This window comes from Mauremys mutica, chromosome 14 (assembly GCF_020497125.1).
Source record: "Mauremys mutica isolate MM-2020 ecotype Southern chromosome 14, ASM2049712v1, whole genome shotgun sequence".
In the NCBI taxonomy this organism is placed as follows: Eukaryota; Metazoa; Chordata; order Testudines; family Geoemydidae; genus Mauremys; species Mauremys mutica.
In genome coordinates, this window is record NC_059085.1 from 23,558,021 (window position 1) to 23,583,603 (window position 25,583).

Genomic DNA, 25,583 nt, shown 5'->3' on the forward strand with positions numbered 1-25,583 from the left:
TCACCCACTCTAGGGAAGGCAGGTGCTGCTGGATGCTGGCTCTGGCTTCATTAAATTTCTTAGAAAATCTGATTAAACCTTATTCTTTTGGATACCCTTTTTGGCACAGTGCTGTAATAGAACAACAAAGGATCCATCCATGTAACTATCTGAGAAGTGTATTTATTTAAAAATGTGCTGTAGTTGGAGGATTTCTAACTTTCCTTAGTTTAAAAATCTCTTCCTCCTTTTGCCCTTGTTCTGCTAAAAGGTTCTCTATTTATCCTCTTATCTTTTCAAAGTGTATACTGTTGCTAGGCCAACACTTAGAAACTAAATGCATCTAAATAAGCAGCCTGATTTTTTGAGAGATAGTGAGCACCTGTACCCCCCCAAAAAGTCATATTTGCATTTAGAAATCGGATTTTGCAGGTGTAGAGTAGGTAATGTAGTTAGCTTTGAGTAAGAAATAATTGTATGTGCAGTTTGTGGAAGGCACCTCATTGATACCGTTAACTGGTTTATTTTGTACTTAATTGTCAGGCAGCAAGTGTTTCCTCAACTCTCAATCTCCCCTTCCAATGTCCCATTTCCTCAACAATATGTTAAACTCTCTTGTTATGCACTGTCTTGTAAGCTTTCAGTGGTAGGAACTCTCTTCTAATGCAGTGGGATCTTCACTGGGATTTAAACGAGTGTTAGGTATGCAACATTGAAAACTTGGGCCAGTGTGTGTGCTGTGAAAGCCTTTAAAATAAAAAGGGAGGGAGGGTGTGTGTGTGTGTGAGAGAGAAGTAAAACTAGTCAGACCCTGACATGTTTTGTACCTGGCTCATGTTTTATCTGAACCCCAAAGCTCCAGGGTTTTGAATAAATGGCTCTCATTTGGGTCTGTATTTAATTTCTGGTACCAGAGCCAGATTACAATCTTCTCTAATAAATCTATTGATGTAAATTAATTATTTATTTGTGAAATGTTTAACTCTGTGGATTGCTCATAAACAGCTCTCCGTAAATGTTCAGTATTTGATATTGAATCTACATTAGTTGTCATTGGACAAAAAAGGCACATGGAATAGTTTCTGTTACAGTAGATACACTAAGAAACTTTGTACAGCTTTATTTCCCTGTTCCAGTATGTGTGTGAAAACTGATCATTCTGCACATACGCACTAACTTAATCTCTGGCCCAATTTTGCTATAACTTCCAGAAAGAGAACTATTTTAATAGTGAACATTTCTTACTTTATCCTCCTGAATAAAATCATGAATTTTTCTCCCAGATAGAAATTTACTATTTCTACAGAGAAAACAAATTTCTGTAATGAGAATTGCCACAAAATAATTTAATTTTCTGTAAACCTGATTGGTATTGGAAAATGATCAGAATTGTTCTTACTACTCTAGCATGATTAGAGAACCTAGGATCACACTTACTACATCTAGGTTTACGTGGCTTAAGTCTTGATCTAGCAATGAGCTGTATGTTGGCAGAGACCCAATAACTGCAGTTGGGCCCTGCATGGGTCTGCCTACTCATTGCTCATTGTGGGATCAGTACTATAGTGTGTAAGAAGTCAGTTCAATGAGAGGTTTATATGAGTGATAAAAATGCTTTTGTTCCTATTCCGAAGAGAAAATAATACTCTATAGCTGAAGTTGAGGATATACAGTACATAATAAAATTCAAGAGGCTTTCGGTGATGATAAATTACTGAAAACACATTCAAATATACTTACTGAACTATTAAAATAGAAATAAATTAGCTATCCAGTTAGGAAAATCTTATTATCTGTTTCTTGGCTATACCAGGTTCCATGCCCTGACCTATAAAATTGCTCCCTGTCTTTTTTCTTGGCAATGAGATTAATCATAAATGCAGGCATGAATTTTTTTTGTACACTCATCTTCCCATTTCAGCTGTATAAGTGGCAGAGGAAAACAATGAGGCAGAATTTAAACCAGAGATTAACTCTTATCCAGAATAAATCTGCATCTTGGTTGTAATTCAAGAGGGGCATAAAACTATTTTTTTTTGTCACTATAATGGAAGCTGAGCACAATTCCTGGGCTTTTTTTCTGTCTCATTGCTACATGTGAAGTGAATGGTAATTTTGGATTGCGCCTTTTGGTGTGTGTGTATATATATGTGTATATATGTGTGTATATATATAATGTATGTAAAGGTGCATGTCATGCACCTGGATTTCCTTAAATTCCTAAAAAGTGGCAGTTAGCTAGTCAGAAATTTTCTGATGAGAGATTTTTTCCAGTGTAATCCTGCCTGGCAAGCTGATGGTGAAATTTCAGAGAGCCTGAGTTTTGGCCAGCTCTTTCTGAGCCCTCCTTTTCTCGCCTCCCCCCACTCCCGGCCAACATGCTAGAAAACCTCCATGGCCCACCTACCTGTGCCACAGCAACTTTTTCTCCATATCCAGTAGATTAAAAGCCAGGGCCAGTGTTAGGGGTAGCCAGCAGGGAAAATGCCTGGAGCTCCACGCCACAGGGGGCCCTGCAAAGCTAAGTTGCTTGAGCTTCGGCTTCAGCCCAGGGCCCCTGTGAGTCTAACGCTGGCCCTGCTTTCTGGTTTATTTTGGCAGACCCCTTGAAACCACTGGTTAGTACATTAATGGGATGTCTATATGGAAGCCAAATCAGCTTTTAATCCAGGCTCTTTTCCAGGCTTTCAAATAGCAGACCTTATTCCAGTGCTTGTGGATCCAAAATGAAGAAGAGCCATTGCTTTCTTTAAAGATCCTGCACTTCTGCACTGCAGTTTCCCCCCCCCACCCCTGGGAACACAAATATTCCTCACTGAATTCTCAAACAAAAATGAAAAGTCTGTGGTTGTCGTTCTTCACGTCCAAGTTTAAGGGGCACCATGCTTGCCATATCTGCAGTATTTAAAAGGAAGCTCAAAATGCTAATAGGTTTTTAGCTTAAATATAGATTAAGAAAGCTGAGTGACTTCTCAAAGGCTAAGTCTTGCTCTCAGAAAAACAAAGACAACCTTCTGGGCTCTGTTTCTGAAGACTTAAAAGACTTTTCTGGATAAATAAGATAATTTTGTCCTAAATTGACTTGTCTACTAGGAAAATTGCAAATCTCAAAAATTGATTAAGGCACCAGAAACAACTGCAAGTGACTTGTTAATCACTGTACAATATGAAGAAATTGAAAGCATGTAACAGAAGAATCGAAAGACTCCTGAGTTGAAGATAGACCTGATTTCCCTCAGCCTGTAGACATTTCTGACAGATCCATACATGACTGAAGTAGTCATAAAAAATCAATAACTTAATCAGATTTTTAGAAAAGCAGCATGTGGAAGGAAAACCATCATGGTGGTTATTTTTTTTTTCAGATCAAGGTAATTCATGCTCTATTTTGAAAAAAGAAAATACCCTCTCTCAAATGAACAGGTTTTCTTTCTTTTCTTGAATGCTTGAAAGTCATGATCTTTGAAATAAATTCTTAAGTACATGTGGGTAATGTGTATTAGAAATAGGTTTTAAAAAAAAATCCTAAAAACATTTTTCTAGGTAGCAGGGATTTTATCACATTTTAGCTGCTATGCTTTGTGTAAATCCATACAAGATTCAAAACAATACAGGAGTGAGACGAGTCAGGTCTTTTAAGTACTTCAGCATGATCACTTCTGTTTTTTTTCCTATAACACACCAACTCTTTTTCCAGAATATCTTTTTCAGAGAACCTTGACTTACACAGTTAATGCTGGTTTTCTAGTTAGGTCTAGCATTTTCATAGGAACTGTTCTCTTGAGTAGTAGCTTCAAACAGTGGCTAAACAAGTGAAACCCTCTCAGTGCATGGGCCAAAGAGGAAGGGGAATTGTAGATGACTATTATCCCCAAGCTAGGAGAGGAAGGTGAGCTCCCCTTCTGCTTTAAACAGAGGAGGGAGAGTTATGATATCTCCAGGATCCACCTTATTTGAACCCCTGGATTCAAGAAGTGTCTCTGCTCCACCTCAGATTTTCTGTATGTCCTTTGGCAAGTCACTTAGTTTTTCTGTACAGATGGGGAACGGATGCACCTTTCTACATCGTAAGGGTGTTGAGGATAAATACATTAATGATGGTGCGGAGCACAGTGGTTGGGGTACCATATAAATACCGGAGAGAAAGATTGTCTTCTCCATTTTATAGTTGTCATGGCTGTACCCTGTGTATGAAGGATGCTATATAAACTCACTTTGACCCTCAAAGCTGTCCCTCATACTTAGTGTATATAGCATAAGCTGATAGTATATTAGATGATGGAACACATAAGAATGGCCATATTGGGCCAGACCAAAGGTCCATCTAGCTCAGTATCCTGTCTTCTGACAGTGGCCAATGCCAACAGAACAGGTAATCATCAAGTGCTCTATTCCCTGTCGCCCATTCCCAGCTTCTGGCAAACAGAGGCTAGGGAGACCATCCCTGCCCATCCTAACTAATAGGTCCATCAATGGCTATCTTCCATGAATTTATCATGAATTTTTTGAACCCTGTTATAGTCTTAGCCTTCGCAACAGCCTCTGGCAAGGAGTTCCACAAGTTGACTGTGCATTATGTGAAGAAATACTTCCTTTTGTTTGTTTTAAACCTGCTGCCTATTAATTTCATTTGGCAACCCATAATTCTTGTGCTCTGAGAGGAGTAAATAACATTTCCTTATTTACTTTGTTGACACCCATCATGATTTTATAGATCTCTTTCATATCTCCCCTTAGTCATTTCCTTTCCAAGCTGAAAAGTCCCAGTCTTTTTAATCTCTCCTCATATGGAAGCTGTTCCATACCCCTAATCATTTGTTGACCTTTTCTGAACCTTCTCCAATTCCAGTGTATCTTTTTTTGAGATGTGGCAACCACACGTGTACACAATATTCAAGATGTGGGCATACCATGGATTTATATATAGGCAATATATTTTCAGTCTTATTATCTATCCCTTTCTTAATGATTCCCAACATTCTGTTCACTTTTTTTGACTGCTGCTGTACATTGAGGGGATGTTTTCAGAGAACTATCCACAAGGAATCCAAGATCTCTCTTGAGGGGTAATAGCTAATTTAGACCCTATCATTTTATTTTTGACATGTAACCAAGTAATTGATATTAAGTATAAATTGTGTTGTGGCTTGTTTACCCCTTGTAGATTTCCTTCAGTAATTGAGGGCCCAGTTCTGCCTCACTTTTGTGTGAGGAGAATTACTTGAATGAGTAGTCCCACTGCAGTTAGACTATTCATGTACATATAAATTATTTATGTGATTGAGGCTTCAAAGAGTGGTCTTAGGTGGCTAATGGCTGTGTTTGGAGATGTTCAGCTGGGGTGGAAAAGTGAGTCTTAGGGTACGTCCAGACTACCTGCCAGATTGGCGGGTAGCAATCGATGTATCGGGGATCGATATATCGCGTCTCATCTAGACGCGATATATCGATCCCCAAACGCGCTCCCGTTGACTCCGGAACTCCACTAGGGTGAGCGGCGGTAGCGGAGTCGACGGGGGAGCCGGGGCCATCGATCCCGCACCGTGAGTACGGGAGGTAAATCGAAATAAGATACGTCAACTTCAGCTACGCTATTCCTGTAGCTGAAGTTGCGTATCTTACATCAACCCCCCTCCCCACCCAATGTAGACCAGGCCTTACAGTGAGCACTTCCAATTTCATGACTGCCGTTTTCTCAGTCTCAGAATTCTCTTCTTTGCTGTCACATGGAAACCTTCCTTACTTGAGGCAGACTTTAGTGCTGACACACTAGCAGAACTCCAGTACATCGCAAAACTGAAAAATCCTTTCTCACAGTTCGCCATTCTTGGTGAAATGTTTCTTTTCAAAGCACCAGGGCCACTCAAGAAGGAAGTGCTAATGACCTTTCTCCTGACCATTCTCCTGTGCCTGAAATTAGGCTTCATTTTTCTTGATGTGAGGGAAAGTAACAATGTCCCTTCAGCTGTGAGCTTGCTTTCAACCAGAGAGAAAGGAACAGGGAAAGACTAGGCATCAGTTATCCTTAGAGAGCATCCGAAAGAACAGTAAAAAAAGGCAGAGGTGAAGATTACAGCAAGCTCTCTCTCAACGTCTCTTCCTAGGAGTCCATTTGTGTTTGCTCAATAGGAGATTCCTCAGAAATAACAGCAATTGGCATGTTAATAAACATGTTTTGTTATAAGAGCCTGTTCTCAGGAAACTGTTAATTTTTACAGGAGCTGAAGGCACCTGGGAAAACTTCTAGAAATCTGAGAATCACAGGAGAGACCTTCCATAAGGAATTCTGGTGAGTAAAATAAAACAGGTGCTGAGCTACCTCAGGCTGCAGGCTGGCAAGTAGCCCCTGTGTATTTATTGCTAGGTAAGTGAATGAGATTATTTGAATCCAGAACATTTACTACCAACTTATAGGACAAACAAAAACCTGTTGGGCAACCTTCTTTTACATCCAAACATGACCTCTGGGGCATTCGTACCTTACGGGTATCCCTATCAACAGCCAATTACCGGTAGATTTCTAAGATCAGTGTCTGACTCCCAGTTGTGGTGAGAAATCTCCCTTAAGAGTTCCCTTCTCCAGCGCATCATGGAGTACTAGGAGATAATGTAATATTCATTATCAACAATTCCATGATGGCAGGGGCATATACAGATACGTGGTGCTTGCAGTTCTAATTCTGCACTTACAGTGTACCTAGAGTGGAGAGAGAGAGAGAGAGAGGGGGAAGGCAATTGAGAGGATTGAACTCCATCTCGAATCTGGTGCAGAAAGCATTGTGCCACTTACTAGGTGCTTCTGAGAACTTACCATGCATGCCCAGGGCCTGTTGATTTCCAGATTAAATTCAAAGTCTTGGTTGTGGTTTAAAGTCGAGGTCTTGGGCCCTGCCTATCTGAAAGACCTCCTCTCTCCCTGTACCCTGCTGCTGCAGCTGTGGTATGTAGAGGGGCTTGAACTGAAGCCTTCTCCTTAAGGAAGTGGCAGTTGCCATTGGGGTGTTCCTCCATGATAGACCTTTAGTCTGGAACTTGCTCCTGGATCTTTTGACATTTAGAACTAGGCCTTTAGGAGAGGGCTGAGGATATGACCCGTGGGTGCGACGAGGGAGATATTTTGCTGCATTACACTACCGGCTGGCTACATTAATGCAAAGGTCTGAATGCTATGTGCGTTGTGAATCTAATTTATCAGGGCATGTGGAGTATAATGGGCTGGCATCTAAACAAAACACAAACACACAGCAGTGATTTAAAACACAACCACTCTTCTCTGTTGGGAGGTGGATGTGTGTGCTGGCATAATTGGGAACAGAATGGAACCACCTGCTGTATATGTAGTAGTTCTTGTTAGCGTGAAGCAGCTCTTGCTTTGTACTCTTATCCCTATGGAAGAAATGGAGAAGTGCACAGATGAGCAAGTAGAGGATGAAAAAAGAAAACAAGGTCTTTGATGCTCACTGTGATGGTTTCCCCTCAGAACACCAATAAAATAAATTGAGTCACAGATGGCAGTGGCTCGGCTTGTTGATGGCCCTTGAGCAATAGGTGTAGCATCTGAAAACTGAACCAAATGTTCTAATTATAAGCCAATATACCTGAGCTGAAGTTACAGCTCTCTCTCTGAATCTCCTTGCTTCCCTTTGCTTGTATCCCAACTTTAACTTTTGGAATGTCATTTGTGTTTAATATTGGGTAAATGTCTGACTAGTGCCTGAGTGTTGCCAGGGCCGCCCAGAGGGGGGGGCAAGTGGGGCAATTTGCCCCAGGCCCCGCAGGGGCCCCCACGAGAGTTTTTCGGGGCCCCTGGAGCGGGGTCCTTCACTCGCTCCAGGGGCCCTGGAAAACTCTCACGGGGCCTGGGCCCCCGGAGCTTCTTCTGCTCTGGGTCTTCGGCAGCGGGGGGTCCTTCCGCCCCGGGAAAGGACGCCCTGCTGCCGAATTACCGCCGAAGTGCTGTGTCTTCGGCGGTAATTCAGCAGCGAGGGATCCTTCCGCTCCGGGACCCGCTGCCGAAGTGTCCCGAAGACCCATGGCGGGGATCCCCCGTCGCCAAATTACTGCCAAAGACCCGGCTGCACTTTGGCAGCGGGGGGCCCCGCCGTGGGTCTTCAGGGCACTTCGGCGCCGGGTCCCGGAGCGGAAGGACCCCCCGCCGCTGAATTACTGCCAAAGTGGGGGCCCCCCGCCGCCGAAGACCCCAGACCCCCTGAGTCCTTTGGGCGGCCCTGAGTGTTGCATGTATTTATAGATAGAGTGAGTTGGGTCCTGTGGTGTAGTTGAGCTCAGAGGAGGCTGTGCTCACATGACTCTATTCCACCAGTGTAGCTCTTTAATCTGAGGCTGAATGGAGGCCATTTGGAAGATATGGGGCAGTCTGACTTCATCCTTCTTCCCCTGTGATACCCTGGGATATATAATGTGTCAGCCCTAGGACACACTGGGCTACGTCCACATTGCACACTGAGCCCAGGCTCTGACTTAGAGTTGAGCCCAAGGCCCTCTTCTATCCACATACACATCAGCCTGACTTAGGTCAGCAAGCACAGCGGACCTGGGTCCTAGGACCCTGCTAGAGAAGTGCATCAGAGTCCAAATCCTGCTATGACTCAGGTCCAAGTCTTGTCATGTTGCAGTGTGGATGCAGGTCAAACAGCAGGCCTGAGTCAGAAGGTCCCTGTAGTGCAGTATGGACACGTTAGCGTGGCTGTGAAACCAGGGTCTAGTAATAGTTACAATGCAGTGTGGTTGCTCAATCATGGACTTGGAAACATTAAACCCACAAGCATGGGACTCAGGTTTATAACGCAGTGTAGACTTGCCCTATGAGATTTCCTCTAACCTGACTAAATCCTTAGGAGGCTGGTTAAGTTGCCCTTTGCTCTGGTATTATGGCTCAAATGGGCAATGTAAAAGTGAAGGATCTGGTCCCAAAGCTGTTTATCTCTATCTAGTCTATCTCCATTTAGTCGATTGCTATACATGCTAATACTGTATTGCTTGGTGCCTAGTGAAGAAGAGATTTTGATGCTCATTACACACAAAGATTTCAGATTGTGTAAGTAAATGTACAGCTTCCGCATACAAAGTACAAAATGTTGGTTTGGATAAGCATCCAGAAGTTCAGAGGCATATTTGAATTTCTCTGATCATCTTTGGTCTGGAAGTTTAGCAAAACATTGTGTAAGAATAAACACTATGTTGTGATTTCTGGTACTTCAGGGTTCCACCCACATGGGAAATGCCACAAGAACAGCTGAGTTCATGTTCTATCAGTACAGTTGTTCCACTTTCCAAAACCAGGAAATGAAAATGGAAAATTAGTGAAGTGCACATTTTCCAACCTCACAAAAGGATTGATTTAGGAGTGGTCGTATCTTTTTGGGGAGAGATTTTTTTTTAATACAAATTGATGGGGTTTGTTCTACTTTGTTACCCCCCTATACCCATTCCCAAAAAGTGGGTGGGAGTTGTGGGAAAGAAGGCCTTTGTGGGGTGGGAGAAAGGGAGAGGGGAAATCCATTTCAAGAATGTAACCTATAGACCTGCTATTTTCTCTTGTTCTCTTTGGGGGAAAAAAATGAAATCTCCTTTTAGAGTAATTCTGTATAATGCTGTTAAAGGCTCTTGTCCAGCAAAGCACTTAAGCATGTGCATAACTTTAAGCTTCCAAGTAGTCCCATTGACTTCAGTGCAACTGGTCACTTACTTAAAGTGACACACTCACTTAAGTGCTTTGCTGGGTTGGGGCCAAAGTGGGCAACTTTCTTTCTCTGACTTCACTAGCAGAAGTAGTGAACCCCATGGGAAGATCTGAAACTCTCTCTTTGGAAATGATCACAAATATCCTGATGGAAACCTCTTCAGATTTCTGATACAAAGATCCCTTTTGTAGTTCAGGGGAATAGAGCAAACTTTGAATTCGTTTAATGGGAGTGCTTGTGGCCAGAGTTATAAACTGCCCACTGAAAGAGCAGCAAAGAGTCCTGTGGCACCTTATAGACCAACAGACGTATTGGAGCATGAGCTTTCGAGGGTGAAGACCCACTTGGTCGGATGCGCACTGTAATCGAAAGTGAAGAGCCAGTAATATGACATTAGACCAATTCCTGAGCAACTGCAAAATAAAACCAGTATGAACAGCCTGATGTGAAAGATATGGAGGAAGAGGGGGAACTCTGCTGTCCAGGAGCAATAGCCAGGGGATAAACGGCCTCTTCTCCCACACTAAACGTCTGGCATTCCTTTCAGGGCTCGGTCTCTGAACCCTGCTCGGGTGTCAGTCTTTTCTCAACCTCCAGTTAGGTGTCTGATAAATTTGAAGCCACTCCAGAAAATCCACTCTGGCTGCTGGAAGGGAAAAAGTCTCTGACTGCTAGGATGGCTATGTGTGTGTAGGGTTTCTGCTACTCTTCCCTCTTGTTCACTTTTTAGGGGAAGGGGTGTCCTCTCCAGTAAATAGTCCTTTCCTCTGGTGTATTAAAGAACTTTCCTGAGCAACAGTGGAGTGAAATTGATCTGCAAAAACTTGTCAGCTTCACAATTCCTTGTTTGGGTTCTCAACAGCATCATTAAAAACTATCAGGACTTGAAAGAGTTTTCAATTTGGCAAAGCTATGAGCAGCAGCAGAGGCACTGGCATTGTCTAGCAGACTTAGTAATTAAGCACTGTATTGATTTAGATTGGTTCACATTTAGGTTGACTTCATAACCAAAAGGGCTAGAAACCTTGTTAAATTTCGGACCAGAGATTGATGCCTCTCACTTGGGAAAGCTTCTAATTAGCCTTGGGAAAGTGGATTATCAAGCCGCCTTGTACAGTCTTAGCTGCCATAAAAAATTAAGTGGAAGCAGTTAAGTTTTGAATTTTTCCCCACTGTTGTAATTTGCAAGTGATCCCTGCTGGTTTCTCTCCATGTATTTGTATGGATGTGTTCTTACACCCCCTGTAATGCTGGCAGGCTAGGTGCCAGCTCCTGCCAAGGTCCCTGTGTGTCAACTGGACACTGACGGATAGATAGCTGGCGTCTGTCTGGTTCACTTGTGGGTTAATATTGATGAAATAGGTATTAGACTTATAAGTAAGTGTTTAGACTCTATGGAATACTTGACAGTTGTTGCATGCGATAATCTTACTTGTAATATCTATTTTCCATATTGTAATGTTATATCAGAAAGGTTGTATTGTTAGCCTCTGTGGCTGTAGGAATCGCCATACAGGAGAGGGACATTAATTAGTGTGAAGAACTGCTTTTCCTCAGAAATTGTTATACCTCTCCTAAAAGAGGGGACCCATTGATACCTGGTGGACTATGGTTGGATCTTACAACTGGAAACTCCCTACATTTGGATTGAGGAGCCATCAATTGAAGGACTAAAGACTCATTATTAAGGCTGTGAATCATTCACGGAGGTCGCGGAAGTCATGGCTTCTGTGACTTTCCATGACCTCTGTGAATTATGCAGCGCTGGTGCGGCTGACCCCAGGACCACCCCAGCAGCTGGGGAAGCCCCAGGACCAGCCGCACTGGTCGCTGTTCTGGCAGCCTTAGGCAGCTGGTCCCCAGTGCCCTGGAGCAGCGGTCTGGGACCAGTGGCAGGGGGTGGGGGAGCCTGGGATGCCCCCTCCCCGGTGGCTGTCTTCAGGAGTGCCCCCTCTGCCAGCAATATTTGAATATTATTTTTCTCTTTCTGAAAACTGGTTCTTAATTCCAGCAACAGAATTCTTTTGTTGTAGCCCTTTTTATTAGGGTGCATTATTATGTGTAGGAGAGTCAAAATACATGCCTTTGATTTTTGTGGCGATGTCAGGAACAGCTACAAATGCTGTGAGGCAGACAGTTTTAAGTCTGTCCAATTGTTGAGTGTTTCTCTCTGAAAAATGACTTCTTGTTCTTTGGATCACAGAGATTGTACAATTACAATTTTAATCAATCCAACACAAAATTCATTGGGTCTTGCTGTGCAGAGCACATAGTCACAGTCCAATAATTCTGTTTCTCATGTGCAGATCAAGACTATGGGAGCCTCTATAGTCTAGAGATTATAGACAAATGAGAGAGCCATATCTGCATTGTCTGTATATTTGCATGGAATCAGACATACAGTAGAGGGTGTTGATATTGTTCAGTTTCTAATGCAGCATTTTATAGCTTGCACTTGAACGAAAAGGAATAATGTACAGCTTAATACAATAGATGATGCCTAATAGTTTTTCTTTGTTTGGGGTGGGGAGAAGCCTTTATTTCTTTTATTGAAAAGTGTTAACAAGTCACTTGGTAACATGCCTTAATCATTGATGCTAGAGAGAACTCTATATAAGCTTGAAAGCTTCTTTCTCACCAATAGAAGTTTGTCCAATGCAAGGTGGGTGAGGCTATATATTTTTATCTCTGATATCCTGGGATCGACATGGCTACAACTGCATTCAGCAATGGAAGATATTGAATTTCATAGATAACTGACAGTTAGGGCTGGCTGTAAACCAGCAGTTCGTTATGCATAACACTGAGGTTTCAGTTTGTTTTCATTCCAATACAGGAAGAAAACAAGACTGTACAGAAGTTTGCAGGAAATGGGGTGAGAAGGCAGGGGGGACGCTGGGAAGCAGGGGGTGGGTAGGGGGGGAGAATGGGACTATATAGTCTAACAGTTAAGGCACTGCTCTGACCTAGGTTCAAGTCCCTGTTCTAAATCCCCATGTCTTTCACTACAATATACTATGTAGCTGTTATTATTTTCATTTTAGTTTTTCCCATTAGCACTTCATAGTTGATTAAAAATAACTTTACCTTTTTTTTAATTTTTTTTTTTTTTAAAACTAAGCCTCACCCCTGTCTGGCTATTAGTGCTCCATGGACTAGGCCTGTTAAAATTAAAGAAACAACTGTTACAGGAGAGAGAAGAAACGTTCATCCCCTTCTATCCGTGTTTTTAATAGAGTGCCCATCACCATGGTATCCAGACTCCTAAAAGGAAGGGAAGCTCTGCAGGATACAGCACCTAGCAGCGGATAACTTTTGAGCCACTGACCCCTGTTCAGAGGCGTGACATGCTTTCACTCTGCAACTTCTCTGCCAGCAGCCCCTTGAGTAATGGTGTCCCTTTTCCTCCTGCTCACTGCTGTGCTGGGCGTTTTCTCTATGAAGTTCAAGACTAGAATCTCCCAGTTTTTCTGGGGGTTTGTTGTACGTCAATTTAAGCTTTTTTCCCCATGTAGTTAGCATGTTGTGATATTTAAATTGTCTTTATTTTGGACTGTGTTTTGTTGATGTCTATCCGATTTCAGTGGGTTTATTAGTGGTTTTGCAAAGCCATGAATGTTCACGGCATTCACAATGCAAATCATTTCCCTCCTGTCAAGAGTTTAGTTTAAGGACTGATGATGCAATTGGATCCAGCTGGGTTAGATCCCTATGCCTGTATGGAGTCCCAAGACAACAGGAGATTGTAAGATTGTCTGATCAGATCCTGTTGGAGGATCAGAGAATTAAGACAACAAGAAGAGATAACAGTGGGGGAAGGGATGAGGGATGGGAATGGCTGGAGAGTAAAGGGTGAGGGACAGGAGTTTGCCTAATTATAGGCAGCACAGGTAGTGCCACTTATAATTAAGCTAGCTAACATTTTCCACTCTAAGACCTTGTTTTCAATAGTAGCTTATAACTTTTGCCAAATGTTAACCATTCAGGCTGAAATATTCCATCTGTGTGCCTGCCTAAGGAGGCATTTTTTTTGGGCGGGGAGAGAAGTTTCAGCTAAAACGGTTCACCCATTTCTGAGAATGAGATTAGGGGAAATGTTTTCCCTTTTAAAAAAAATCCATACTACTGTTTTATTAAGAAGCTGTAGTGCCGCTATACTTTGAAATGAGTTTGAAGTTTGCCCTGGTGTCACGGATGAATTGCCATCTCTGTGAAAGTTTGTTCAAATATGGACACGTTATGAGCCTCCAAAAATGAGTTTGCACATGGTTAGTAGAGATTGTTGGAGTTTCACAGCTAAATTCTAAGACTTCATTTGCACTGAGCATGCGCCATTCCCTCATGACTCGTGTGTGTTGCTTGGGCTGCAAAGGCACTGTTCAAGACATTAGGGGTTCAGCAAGATGGTCCCAATGGTTGTTGCTTCTGGCTGTCCAACACTGCTGTGGTGCCAGGCACAGGAACTGAGAGCAGATACTCTTCTTTGCTCACAATGCCCCCTGCTGGTGCTCCTGTGTGTGGAGAAAAAGGAAACAATCTGACTCGAATGGGGAGGGGAGTAGGGGACCAGTGTGGGAGGGTTAGACAGGAGCTGGAAGTGAGGGCTAGACAGGAACGTGAAGTGTGAGGAGGGAAGTAGGGGGCAGGAGACAAATGAGGAGGAGGATAGGAGCAGTGGGTGGGAAGTGGAAGATCCATTGGTGAGGAGAAACATGGGCAGGGGCTAGGGACAAAGACAGAAGCAAAGAGAGGGGAACAGGGAAAGAAGCTGGGGGAAGGGCAGAGGAGGGGTTGGCTGGAGCTAGGTGGGTACAGCAGTAGGTGAGGGGCAGCCAGAGAGTGGGGGGTAGGAAGAGAAGGGGATAAGGAGAAGCTGGCACAAGTTTTTTGTGGCATTTTTGGCATTCCTAACTTCTGAGTACTTGACTTTGCAACTTGAACATTCTTTTAACATAGTGGATTTTTGGACGCAAGCTATAAATCAGGGTGGGTTCTGGCAGTCTAATGAATCAGTTTTTATAATAATCTCCCTCCTCTTTCCTTGAACTCCCCCCCGCCAGTTTAATTCTGAATCTTTCTGCTTTTCTCCCTGTTATTTCTGTTTCCTATTTCCTTGCCTATTTCTCTGTTGTCCTCTTAACCTTTTACTTTGGTTTTTCTGTTGGCTCCTTTAGGCTTTTCTTTCCTCTCCTAATGTCCCTTCATTCCACTTACTTCCTTTTGGCCCTCATTTTCTTTCTCCCCACTGCTCCCCTTCTCTCTGGTGCTGCTTTCTGTGACTTTTGTTGGGCCTCCATATCACTTCTGGACAATGCAATATCCGCATCAATCATTCTCCATTCAGTAATACTTTCCAGGAAGTACTAATGTCAAGGGAGGGAGGATGAATATCTGACTGATTTCGTTCAATACAAAACCATAAGTTCAGAGAAGGGTTGGGAAGTCAAAACAATCTACTCATAGGTTTGGGCACCATTCAATTTAGAGGCAATTCAGTGTATTTCAGGGCATTCAGCCTCCCTCTAATCCTAAATGATGGCATTTGTAATATTAAAGGTATCCTTTCATGAACAAAAGGAACAATCTATGCAATTTCAAGTATCTGTGCAAAATGTAACTTACACTGGACACTTAGAAAACCCATAAAAGAGCAACATGACTTTTAACTAAAAAGCCCCAAAATCTATACGCTCTAAATTAGAGTACCATTATGGGTGAAATATTTGCTTTAATAGGTGTCCTTTTGGTATCATGAGAGCTTATGACATAATTTAGACTTGAAGAGAGAAATAATTCTGAAAAGATTTTTCACATTTCAGTAGATTCTTTCCTACTCTTTTATGAAGCATTTGGATCCTTCAGGATGTTAGGTGCTATGAATGTAACATTATTTTCACAACCCTGCAATGTCTTGATAGCAATGTCATGCTCAAAAATGCAGCTGTGCTACTGTGAATGTGTTTCCTTGGCACATGGAGGTAACCGTAGATAATGCATGCTTAAAACAATTACACTGTCATTCTAGAAAATAAGAAACCATTAGACTGTAAAGGAATAGATCCAATGTTCATATCAAGTAACATTCCTCATTGCAATTTGCTATTCCCTGTTGTTCACTGATATTGCTATACTCTACTCATATTCAACCTGCTGACTCATCCCTCTAGAAATGGCCTAAGGAAACAAAGCTTTCAACTGAGAAAGCAAAATTAAAACATGAACATTGTTATTTGGGGGGAAATTTCAGCCACTCAAAAGGATTTTAAAAGATATTTTTAGACACATGGGATTAGATGTTAAAGATCTGCAGACATAACTAATATTCTGCTCCATACACAATTCTGTCTCCCTTCCTTCTAATTTGTTCTTTTCCCCTTAAAAGATAGGATAACTCATCTATTCACAGTTGCACAGGGTAAAATATTCAGAAATGTTTAAGTCCCATAAAATAGTCCAAAACAGACATGAGCGAATCATGGTCTAGAAGTGTGAACAAAGTACTGATAGCCTGTGATTTCACAGTTCTAATTGACTGACACTGACCTCCTTTGTGGCTAGGCAAGTCACTTAACTTCTGAATCTTTGGAAAATGGAGATAGCGTGAACTTTCCTCACTGCGCTGCTATGAAGTTACTGTTCATAAACTGTATTGAAGACAAAAAGTATGGTGGTGGTAGTGTCTGAGAAGTCAAAGTGTAGGTTTGACAATAAGTACAGAGACCCCAGTTCAGGCAAGCACAGGCTAAGTCCATCCCTGTTCAGAAGAGTCTCCAATGAGACTTAAGTGCTATCCAAATTGTAGCCCAATAAATATCGATTTGCTTCTTCCCAGGCAAATGTTATAATTAATGGGACTCTGTTTTCCTCTTAGAATCTTTTAAGCGTGAATAGCTTTTCCAAGCATGTCACATAATTTATTTTCTATAAGAATGCAAAATGGCATGGGAGACTTCCATTGTTTTCTAACAAATTATTAAACCTGAGGTTAATGTATATGCCTGGGCTCACCAAATTCAAGGTGTGGTAAATTTTAGCGGAAGGGATGGCTGACTGAACACCTATTAAGATGGTGTCTTTTTGGTATTTTCCTGTTTTCATATGTTGTGATTCAGTCCATGTTTTGCTTCATAACAGGCAGTGACAATTCCTTGGGGTAGTGTTAGTTTAGAATTTCAGGACACTCATGTAGGTTATGAAGCCGCATGTAAATATGTCAAGTATATTTAGCCTTATTCATGGTATCGCAAGTATAGTCCCTTAAATTTAAGATACCAATTTCCCCTTGTAAATCTCTCAGCATTACAAAGTGGGGTAGGCTAACCTGCTCTGATAGAGTTGAATGCACAATCTTCGTTCAAGAGAATTCTTGGGAAGGGAGATATTTTCTGCACTCCTTTGGGAATACTTGTCCCAAGGGCAGAACTCTTGCAAAAAGGCCCTTGTGAATGTGGGATGGAAAAGAGGTCTGCCTTGTTCCAGCTGTGTCTTAGCTAGCATTACAAAAGCCACACTTTGTCAGTTGACACTCCTCTAATTTGATTGCTTATTAGTGCTGTCAGCAACTCTTGCTACTTATTTCTCTCCTCACTCTAAGGGTATGTCTACACTACGGGATTATTCCGATTTTACATAAACCGGTTTAGCAAAACAGATTGTATAAAATCGAGTGCGCGCGGCCACACTAAACACATTAAATCGGTGGTGTGCGTCCACGGTCCGAGGCTAGCGTCGACTTCTGGAGCGTTGCACTGTGGGTAGCTATTCCGTAGCTATCCCATAGTTCCCGCAGCCTCCCCCGCCCCTTGGAATTTCCGGGTTGAGATCCCAGTGCCTGATGGGGCAAAAATCATTGTCGCGGGTGGTTCTGGGTAAATGTCGTCAGTCACTCCTTCTCTGGGAAAGCAACGGGTGGCGATGCAGTCCGAAATCAAAATAAAAAAAGAGCTCCAGCAATGGCGTCTGTGTGGAGATTTTTTAAAAATGATTTTGAATTTCGTCTTCTGTAACGGAGCGCTGATAGAACAGATTTGCCTGCCTTTACTGCGATCACATCCGCATGGTCCATGCTGGAGCTCTTTTTTAATTTTGATTTCGGACTGCATCGCCACCCGTGCTGATCGGAGCTCCACGCTGGGCAAACAGGAAATATTCAAAAGTTCGCGGGGCTTTTCCTGTCTACCTGGCCACTGCATCCGAGTTCAGATTCCTGTCCAGAGCGGTCAGTGGTGCACTGTGGGATACCGCCCGGAGGCCAATACCGTTGATTTGCGGCCACACTAACCCTAATCCGATATGGTAATACCGATACTAGCGCTACTCCTCTCGTTAGGGAGGAGTACAGAAACCGGTTTAAAGAGCCCTTTATATCGATATAAAGGGCCTCTTAGTGTGGACGGGTGTGGCGTTAAATCGGTTTTACACTCCTTAAACCGGTTTAAACGCGTAGTGTAGACCAGGCCTAAGATGCCACTAATCTCCTGAATAAGGGGAAATCCTAGTGGGAGAGCATGAGTGCTATGATCCAAATATCAGAATGAGACCAAGGCCCTAGGGCTTCTCGCTTCCTCGTAAGAATGCAAGAGCATAACTTTAGCAGATGTTCTATGGTGGAGCATAATGAATAAAATACTGCCTCATTACTTAGTTGAAATTCAGTGTTAACAGCAAAGTGATTCCTCAATATCTTGATGACTGCATTACAGTTGGAGGAGATGAAATTACCTAAGACCCTCAAATGTTACTCATTCTCTTGTATCACTTAAAATATACAATTAGTGTTTTAGTTTGTGAATTATATTTAATGAAGAAAAGGTATGGAAAGTGTGACTACATCAGCTCCTCTATTCTTTGCATTTTCATTTTGTGGGCTTCCTAACTAACTCACCAGTTTTTCCTCTGTGCTTAGCTTGCCAAGGCCTTGATTCAAAACCCATTGAAATCAACATGACAATGGCCATACTGGGTCAGGCCAAATATCCTGTCTTCCAACAGTGGCCAATGCTGGTGCCCCAGAGGAAATGAACAGAACAGGTGATCGTCAAGTGATCCATCCCCTGTTGCCCATTCACAGCTTCTGGCAAACAGAGGATAGGGACACCATCCCTTCCCACGGTAGCTGATAGTCATTAATGTACCTATCCTCCATGAATTTATCTAGTTTATTTTTAACCCTTTTATAGTCTTAGCCTTCACATCATCCTCTGGCAAAGAGTTCCACAGGTTGACTGTATGTTGTGTGAAGAAATACTTCCTTTTATTTGTTTTAAACCTGCTGCTTATTAATTTCATTTGGTGACCTCTAGTTCCTGTGTTATGAGAAGGAGTAAATAACACTTCCTTATTTACTTTCTCCGTACCCATCGTGATTTTATTGATTGCTTTCATATACCTCCTTACTTGTCTCTTTTCCAAGCTGAAAAGTCCCAGTCTTTTTAATCTCTCCTCATACAGAAGCTGTTCCATACCCCTAGTCATTTTTGTTGCCCTTTTCTGAACCTTTTCCAATTCCAATTTTTTTTTGAGGTGTGGGGACCACACGTGCACACAATATTCAAGATGTGGGCATACCATGGATTTATATAGAGGCAATATGATATTTTCAGTCTTATTATCTATCCCTTTCTTAATGATTCCAAACATTCTGTTTGCTTTTTTGACTGCTGCTACACATTGAGTGGTTGTTTTCAGAGAACTATCCACAATGACTCCAAGATCTTTTTCTTGAGTGTTAACAGCTAATTTAGACCCTATCATTTTAGTTGGGATTATGTTTTTTCAATGTGCATTACTTTGCTTGTATCAACATTGAATTTCATCTGCCATTTTGCTGCCCAGTCATCCAGTTTTATGAGAAATCCATGGAAGTCTTTTTATTGCCTTGAATGGGCTTTGAATCAGGCTCCAAGTTATCTTATGAATAGGAAGAGGAGTTGGTTGGAAAATGTTCCCCCAATGGAAAATTTAGAGTTCTTGTCAAAAAACTAAAATTTTAGTTTTTGTGATTGGAAAGTTAACATTTTCCCATGATCTCTACTTCAGACTGAGACACTTTCTGGGAAGGGGCGGGTGGAGGGGGACCCTTTGTTTAATCAAAAGCCCCAATCTCTGTTTAAAAAGAAAATTCAATGGAAAAATTCTCAGCCTTAGTATGAAACTTTAGCATACACTTTTATATTATTATTCATCCCCAATGTTTTTGATATTTTATAAGTTTTTGTTGAATACTGAGACTATAGATCAGCTTCTAAAAAGGGCCAACCCTCCTTTTGCTGTTTTAAGATACTCCAGTGAAATATGAATCTCCATGATTCTGCCAGCATTTCAATTGTGGGCACAAAACTGAATACTTGGGTTTCACACTAGTTGATTGCTGGACACATGATGGGTGCTGTTCAGCAAGATGCGTAAGTATGCGCCGGCTTTAAGCACACTAATAGTCTCAACTGACATCCGTTAGAGTATTCACATTGTTAAGATTAGGCCTGTGGTTACGTGACTTGCTGAATTGGGCATCAGAGTACCAGTAACTTGGATTTGCACCCAAAATTCATATTCTGTAGATATCCCCCCCCCCAAAAGACATCTTTCCAAAAATTGAATCTGAAATGGTTCTAAACAAAACAAAAATCCTGTATATAGTTCCATTACTTTTGCTTTTATCTTTGTTTCCTCTTATCTGAAAACCAATAAAATATAAGTCAATAACCCCACCATCTCATTAACGAGAACTCTGAATGATATATAGGTACCTTTGCCACACCTGAGAATAAACATTTTTTGTTACTCTCTGATTCCATGGCTTTACACAGTAGTAAATACCTGCCAAAGACATCTATTTAATGTTGAAGTAGTGGCAGATTTCTGTCAAAAAGAATATAGCAAAGATATTTTGAAAGTAGAATGCACATTTGATATTGTCACATGACAGGGTGATCTGTCCTATTTATTAAACCTCTGTAATTCTTGGGTCTTCTGGAAATTGCCATGGAACTTCTGTGGCAAAGAACAGTCCGTTTTCTCCCTCCCCCATTTTCCCTATTCCTTTCTTGCTATGTTTTAGAGAGAGCTTCAAGAAGAGATCTACATTCTCTCTCTGCCCAGATCCCTGACCCCCAAGACCCTGCATTGAAGTTTCCATTTAGTTTGTATAATCTCTGTCCTGAATGTGTGATGTGAATGGAATGACTGTTACGTAACTGTCTCTTTCATTTCTCTCCTCTTTTCTTCTAAATTTTGGTAGCGGTCTGTCTTTCTAGCTCTTTCCTGGAGCAGTGAGGATACCATGCTCTCCTTTCTTCCTTTATTTTTCTTGTTCAAGTCACTTGGTAATAATCTGAATGGTGCAGTGAACCTAGGTGAAGGGAGCCTAGAATCTCGTAGTGAAAGGAAAAGACCTTCATTTAGATTGGTTTTCACACTATTTTTCAGCCAGAGAAAATAACAGTTGCTCCCTCTTCCAACCTTTATCCTACAACAATCAGCCATTCCTCAGTAACTGTTCCATTAGTCACCAGCTAATCCAGCTGTCTCTGATCTCCAGAATTACAACCCAATAGATTGTACATCTGAAACTGAAGCCGTGTGGGTGAGTCTACTATATGAAACACCTAAAGCAGTCACCTGATATTGGTTCAGCTATCTACAAGACCTCTAAAGAGGCAGGCTAGCTTGAAACAGTTTTTGGGGCTGGAGTCATAGGTTTTCTGGCCATGCCAATATTTTTGGGCAAGGTGTAGTTATGTTCATTTTTATGTTCAATTATTTAAAAAAGCTTGATTTTTAATTTACCTCCCCATCAGCTTGTTCTGAGCCATCTCTTAAGCTTTCCCCAGTTGTTCAGCTGGTGCAACGCTACCTTATTTGATTCTATTTATTGGGTTTGAAAATATTGCATACAGAACATGACAGTACATGCTTTTGACCTTGCAATGCTGACTTTATAACTAATATATTTCATAGTATCTTCTGCTGAAGAAGATAAGGTTGACTGAACTAGATCTGTTTCAAGCCATTGGGCATTCATCCACAATGCTAAAACCAATTTCAATGAGGTCACTTTTCACACAGTGAATCTATAATAGTTTTTGTCTCCTGCTGTCTGATTTATACTTCTGGCAAGGAATGTTGGCTTCCCTGAAACTGAAAAGAGGGGTTTTTTTTTTGTTTGTTTTTTTTTACAGGAAATGGTTATTTTTTTACTTTTAAGAACATAATATTTTATAACTAGCACTGTACTATGCAATCATATTATTTAGTAATTTTCTTTTAATCTTTCAATTATTGTAGTCTACTGCATTATTTATATTGTGAGCTGCAGTTATGTTACTACACATAGTAGGCAAAATATTTAAATACTTTCCTGTTTTATGGGGATAATTATAAGTTCTATTTCCTGAAGAATGAAAGCAAGACCATGCTCAAATCGTCAGATATCACTCATCTAATGAAGCAGATGTAAAATGAGTTCCAAGGGATTAAACACCTTGAATGTACTTTGGATTGTCTCATTAAATATCATATCTCTGAGACTACTGTAATTACCCCATCTTTTTGGTAGTTCCTCATTAATTACACTGCTACTAATGCTGAGCTTTTTTTTCCCCTTCATTTTCCTATAGTGCTTTAAACAAACTAGAAAGTGGAGAATATATGTCCTAGTGTGATCAAAATGGATGTGTAGTGAATATAACCGATCCAGTCCTTGGGCCTGAATGGGCTGCACTGCAGACTATGCCAGTGGCAGTGCTGGATTCCATTAGCCTGGGTGAGTGTGGGGAAGGGATGGACTGGAGAAGGATTGGAGGAGTGACTAGTGGATTTGCAATTTAGAGTCAATTTTTGGGTGTGTAGAGGCTTTGGTGTGTGGGTGCTATTTTGTTCCCACATTTTTTTTGAAGTTCTGGTAATTGTGTGCACCCTGATTGAGATATAGACAGCTACACAATAAATTATAGTAACTGCTGGCACAAATGCAGATTCATGTGTAAGCAGTTATGCACCAATTTTTTGCTTGCAGACCAGGGTTTCTACCTACTGAAAATTTAACCCTTAAAAGGAGTATTGTTTGTTCTCGTTTTTGTGAGCTCCTGGTCAGAAATAATTAAGATTGTAAACACCCTTTCTTCATCAAACCATGTTAAAACTCATTCACTCTGCTGAATTATTAGCATCTACTTTACAGATGTTACATGTTAAAATATACAACAAAAAATAGTAAAATACACGAGGTTAAAGAATCCTATTTGCAGATCTGGATCTATCTTCAGCTTTGTTTTAGATTGTAAACCTAAGTTTCAGAAAAGAAAGATTAAGGAAGTCTTGCCAAATCAGAGATTAGTTAGTTCATTTATTCTGACATCTTTTCTTGATGCTGATCACATGTTAGTCCAGTGAGGCACTCTTTTTTGTCAGTAAAACTTAACCTTTTTGTTTGCAGTCACACTCCTGGCTTTTCTGAATGCAGCATAGAGATGGTTATATATAGTACTTTTTTCACTGAAACAGCACACTTCTCCAGTAAGAAAATAGACATCACATTTTTGGTTGTTGCCAGTAATGTTTGTTTGGAGAAATTAGTAATACAAATTCAAGAGTAGTTCTAAACTATTCATTTAATGGCACAACTTTACGGGTTGCCAAATCCTCCATATAAGGTAGTGAATTGTCTAATGATAGCACTGGGTCTTGAAAAACACTATTTGCACAATTGATACATACATATGTTAGGATATTATTAGTAGGTTTGGATATATTTAACCAGGTGAGCCTGTAGGGTACCCTGAAAATGCCAGTAGGAACAAAACAAACAAAAAAGTGAGAATAGTGACAGGGTAAGCAATTTGAACTGTACTCATGAGATAAAGCAGTGAGAATTGTAAACACCTATAAATGGATGGAGACAGTTTTTAAAACCAAAAGGTTCTCTTGTGTTCAGATCTCAATGTAAATGAATTACTCTGTTATTCTAAATAGTAGTTTTAGGATTCTTACATTTGGAAATTAGGCAGAGCAAGACAATAGTGATATGTATTACTTGGAGACCTCCATATATCCAGGTCCAGACAGTCAGAGTTTGCCAGCCTGACTCATTTTTGATCATATGCTTATTCTTGCCATATAATTACTCTCAGATTCTTCAGTATAATTGTATCTTCAGGGCTATGTTGAATAATCAGCGTATACATGAGATTTTCATAAATTTCATCCTTGAGATTTTTTTATATCACACATGCAACATGGATTCACTTTATTTTATATTCTTTGACTCTCCATTAAGAGATTGTCTACTCCAAAACACCTATTGTAAACTCTTGAATTCTGTCAAACCAGTGATGGTAGATAAAGGAAAGCAGCATGATGTGATGGGGTGAAATGATGAAGTTTTAGCTCGCAGTCAAACCTTCCTGCAGATAGTATCTCAATTTTGGAAAGGAATGATGCCATTAATTCTGATAGTAAAGTAGCTTCCTCAGCTGACTTACAGTGTAAATCATCATGACCTGACAGTTTATCACTGCTGGATGCTGACCTCCTACTTCTCATAGACTAGCCTCAAATGTAAGGAGTAGGAGGTTAGCTTTTCGTACTCTCCCTCAAAATGAACACTTTCTTAAAGTTGCTCCAAATAAGCAATGGCACAGTTTATTAAACTTCCTTTGTTCTGCCACGATGTGTAAACTTGAAGTGTTACCTGTGGTGAGCTGAAAATGCTCCTGTTATTCAGGCAGACTGTGAAACAGTTTTCTTAGCGTTAATATTGATAGCTATAATGGTTATGGCTAAATTACACAGATCTGGATTCACTTTAATAGCTTTAGATACAAGGTTTCTCCAAAGGAGGAAATCCCAATATTCAAAATATTGTATTTTTGCTGTCAAAGCCAGATTTCCACCATTACAGTGTTAATATATGGTGCCATAATAGACTCCACCATTAGGATGTAAAGGTAGATTAATAGAGCCACAGGTCTATGGTAGAAATTTTCTTGTGCTACAAAAGTGAATTTCAGCCTTTCACCATTGTTGTAACTTTCTCTAGGGTAGTGTTTCCAGCATTACAAGTTTAGAAGATAGCTCTTTCTTGGTAAGATATACCTCTAGAGAGGGATTCTCATTTTTTAAGTACAACGCTATGCTTCTAGGGGGAGAATTCTACTTTCTGGACCAATATGTCTGACAGCACACTTTTATAGCAAAGCTTCCTGAAAAAAATTCCCAGCACTATCTGTAGAGGTATACCTATCTCAAAGAACACCTGCACAGCCATAATGACCAGCAGCGGTACACAACAAATGTGTATAAATATAATTCATCAGTCTGGTTCCCCCTCTTCTCCTTCCTTCACAGAAGCCTCATTGCTATATATCCTAATTTCTTTAATTACTTTGACACGCGTGATGTTTCCTTGCTCGAAAAGAGTGCAAATAAATAGTCAGGCAGAAGGTCAATATATTAAATAAATAAACAAATAGCAGAGATCTGTGCAGTCATAGCTGGTAGCATCTTTTAATGCTTGGGGCTCTCACTTCCTGACCATTTTTCATGTAGTGCGGGTATTCCAGTACTTTGACAGGCCTGAATTATGTGACGACGAGGCAGGATTCATGAAAGAGATAAGAAGTTACAGTACATCAGTACAGTGATGAAAAGGCGTTCGTAGCTGTAATGCATGAACTTCTGCCTTGGGTTGTGACCTGTCTCATTGTGATTCTAGGAACACTTACCTTAAAGGCAGATGCTAGTATGGGACAAGCACTAACATTTAATGGTGGAAATCTGACCTTGGCAGTGAGGGCAAATTGGATTTCTTGTTTTGTTTATTGGATTGGGGTTTTTTATTGTAATGAACAAATGTCATTTCTGTTCAGTATGAATCTATTTCTGAATTTTAGCAAAATAGTT

General features: G+C 41.0%; 1 long non-coding RNA gene across 1 annotated transcript in view; it reads left to right on the top strand.

Moving 5' to 3' along the window:
* Positions 1-25,583, top strand: part of LOC123349242 — a 410,828-nt gene that overhangs the window by 235,233 nt on the left and 150,012 nt on the right. The window contains exon 2 of the long non-coding RNA XR_006573435.1: positions 6,198-6,268. This is a non-coding gene — a long non-coding RNA (uncharacterized LOC123349242). The remainder of the gene's footprint in view (positions 1-6,197; positions 6,269-25,583) is intronic.